The sequence below is a fragment of the Chenopodium album genome, chromosome 14 (assembly GCF_948465745.1).
Source record: "Chenopodium album chromosome 14, dcCheAlbu1.1, whole genome shotgun sequence".
NCBI lineage: Eukaryota > Viridiplantae > Streptophyta > Magnoliopsida > Caryophyllales > Amaranthaceae > Chenopodium > Chenopodium album.
This window is the reverse complement of record NC_137847.1, coordinates 25911423-25915127: the sequence shown is the minus strand read 5'-3', so window position 1 is coordinate 25915127 and position 3705 is coordinate 25911423. Positions and strand designations below refer to the sequence as shown.

At 37.7% G+C, this 3705-nt stretch overlaps 1 non-coding gene across 1 annotated transcript; it reads left to right on the top strand.

Annotated features, from left to right (window-relative positions):
• Positions 1–1341: 1341 nt before the first annotated feature.
• On the top strand, positions 1342–1446 carry LOC145580446 (small nucleolar RNA R71). Its single transcript, XR_014099486.1, has one exon. It is a non-coding gene; the product is annotated as a small nucleolar RNA R71 (small nucleolar RNA).
• Positions 1447–3705: the final 2259 nt, after the last annotated feature.

Sequence of the window (3705 nt, the reverse complement as noted above, 5' to 3'; positions counted from 1 at the left end):
CCCAAATTGCTCATCAATCTTGTTTCTCAAAAACTTTTAGGGATATGGAAGTTTGGGTTTGATCACATCCTCATGCAATTTTTCTTCAATCTTCTCTTCCTCTTTGGAATCTTGACTCACCTTCCTTGACACATAAAGCTCTTTCTTCTTGCATCTTGACTCTTCCTTTTTTAAGAAACACTCTCCTCAAGCACTTTACCACTCCTAGTAGTGATTGAATACACCGGTTTCTTAGAATCAATTCATTGAGAGGGTAAAGAAGTAGGGCTAGCACTCTCCTTCAAGGTGTTTGCTAATTGGATGATTTGTGTTTCAAGCATTTTGTTGTGTGTCATCATCTCATTGAACTTCTTGTCACTCACCGGCATGTAAGTGTTCAAAATCTTGGTTTGGTTCTCAATGATTTCTTCCAAATTAATCCTAGAAGATGAAGGTTGAGCATAGGAATTGTCACCATTGCCTTGAGTTCTTGGAGAAAATAAAGGTGGGGGTCCTCTTTGATTGTTGTTTTTAAAAATGCCCTTATTTTGGTTGCTCCAATTACCCCAATTTTGATTTTCGCCATTGTTTTGGTGATGGTTACCATAGCCTTGATTTTAGCTTTGGTTTCCATACCCTTGACCTTGACTTTTATTATTATAGCCTGGATTGTTATAGCTGCCTCGGAACTTTTGATTTCCTTGGTTTCTATAACCACCATTTTGGTTATAATTATCAAAGTTCCCTTGTTGGTAAGAATTTCTATTCCCAAAGTTCCTTTGTCCATCAAATCTTTGCCCATTATTCCCAAAGTTCCTTTGTCCATCAAATCTTTACCCATTGTTATTATTTAATACAAAGTTCACTTGTTCATATTCATTGTTATCAACATCATCACAATTATCAAAAACATGTGGACAATTAGAAGCATCATGTTCATATGATCAACATACATCACAAAACAAACAACCATTTGGCATATTGTTTGAAGTATAAAGAGGAGTTGAGTTAGAAGATGTACCTCTCCCCTTATTGTGGGAGGGAAGAATTGGTGCTTGTGATGAAGCACTTTCGAGCTTTTCTTTGATCGAGGTCATCTCCTTTCCCAAGTTTGAAATTTGTGAGGACAAATTGTTCATGGCATTGAGATAGTCGATTGAATACACCGTAGAATCACTCTTGCTTTTCGACTCTCTCTCACCCACTTGCCAATCCGTGTAGTGTCTCACTACATCCTCAATTATGTCCACCACCTCCTCTTCCGTCTTGTTCATGATAGGGCCTCCGACACCGGCATCTAAGCAAGATTTTCCTTGAGGGCTTAGACCTCCATATAAGATTTGGATGATTTGATAGGTGGGAATCCCATGATGTGGGCACTCTCTTTGTTACTCCTTGTACCTTTCCCATGCCTCCTATAAGCTCTCATTCCCTTTTGCTTGAAGCATTGAATGAGCTTTCTAGCTTCGACCGTCTTCTTTTGTGGATAGAAACAAGATAGAAACTCCTTTGTCACTTCATCCCATGTCCTCCAAGAGTTTGTCTTCACCTCTTTGTCAAACCACGCTAGAGCACGTCTAATGAGAGAAAAGGGGAAAAGTTTAAGTCGAATGAACTCTTGAGTAACCCCATTCACCTTGATGGTATTGCAATACTTCTCAAACTCCTTAAGATGGTTGAAGGTGTTGGGTTTCGATGAGTCTAACTCATAGCGGAAATAAAACCCGAGCCCAAGGAAAAACTCACAATTAATATAACCCAAATGCATAAATAACAAGATTAGAGAAAAGACTAAATTACCCTTGTAGCGTGCTTCGCTCGACCATCGGAGCTCTTACTTGAGAAAGCTAAACCTCACAAGCGCAACAGCCTCCAACGATATCAACCTACAACACGTCCGCGACGGATCTCTTACTTTTAGGTTAGCCAAGTCAGACCAAAACACTACTCGAGTAATTAATGAGCTTAAAGGTTTTCTCTCAAGTGGAGATGCCTTTTTGATATCTTACTCAAGTGAGTTTTCCCAATTCCCAAGTGGGATATTTATTGGGAAACTCAAGTGAGAAATCCACTCTCCCATCAATGTAGGAGAGTTGGTAAAATCAATTTTTCCTTTTAATATTTAATTCAAAAATAAAAGAAAATAGGCAACAACTAATTAATTAACAAGTGGCATTCTAAGAGGAGAGGTTAGGTAAGGACCACAAGGGAAAGGGGGGGACCAATACTTGATCCCCAAGGCTTCCCCAAACCAGCTCCCTTAAGGCCACATGCGCCAACTGGGCTGCGCCATGTGGTGCGCCCAACCTTGGGTGCCAAGGCAGCCTAGCTGGTGCCAAGGCCCATGGCTGGGCTGCCTGTAATACCCCGTATTTTTATACGTGTTTTATTTAAAATAAGTATTTGTGGGGTATTCAAATAATTTGAAATGAATTATTTATGATATTTTAATTATTTATTTTGAACAAGTTTGAAAATATTTTATAAAAGGAAAGTTTTATTTTATTAAGTTGGAATTTAATTTAGGAAATTTTTATTTTAGTAAAGTTTAATTAGGAAAGGGATTAGGAAAGATAAAAAGGGAAAGTTTAGGTAAGAAGGGTTTTTAGAGAAAGGGGTATAAATATTCACCACTTGGGCAAATTAAACATTTTCCAGAGTGGAGAAAACCCAAGGTAAACTTTCTCTCCCTTCTCCTTTATTTTTTTTTTCTCTTTTTCTTTCTTTTTCCCCTTCCCCTTTTCGGTTCACCACCGCCGGCCACCACCACCCACGGAGGGCCACCGGCCACCACCAGCACCAACCGGCAGCGGCGGCGACCACCAGCAGGCTGGCAGCAGCCGACAATGGCGCCACCTGTTGTCCGGCCACCCCAATTCTCGACAAAAAAAAAATTAACCTTTTGTTTTTATTTTTGTTTAAACCTTAGATCTAATTATAATTTATGGGTTTTTGTGTTAATTTTATGATGATTGATGTTAAGTATGGTGCAAATTAATTTTCAGATTTTAATTCTAATTAAAAAGCCCCAATTTTGAAACCCTAAATTCATAAATAATTGATTATGAAAGGATTATGATTTAGGGTGGTTTAACCCTTTAATTTAAGGGTTATAAAGCATAATTACAGCAAGTTTTTTTCAATATATATTGCTGGAATTTTTGGTAGTATGCTAAAAATCAAGTTTCTTTAAAGAATTTTAATTACCCATTAATTGGGGGATTAAAGTATGAGGTTTTAAATAATATTTTAGCTTGCTTTAATTAAATTATGAGTGGTTTAATAAAAGTATATATTGCTGAAAATTTGTGTAGAGTGGATTTTAATGCTCTATTATGATTTTGGTTTGTAGGATACTTTGAAGTGAGTGATTTCTATTAGTCGTGGCGATATTAAGATCGTATTCAAGGTACGTTCGCGTACTTAGCATATTTTTGATGATGTAGTAGCATGCTAGATGTGACTAATTAATTCAAAGTAGTATCACGCTAGATTATGATTGGAAATTGTGATTTGGTTGATATTGGTTGGTTCGTTGCTCGTTCTTCTCCTTAGAAGGTCAATTGAAGGGTTCAACTGCAACTAACTAGCATAAGTGGAGGTCTTAATCGGTGCCTGTGGACCATGTAGAGGAATCACGTTTGAGGTTCTTTGTCTCCCTTGTTCTTGCTCGATCACACGTGGAATCACGCTACAAAGGTATTAATTCTAATTCTTTATGTGTTA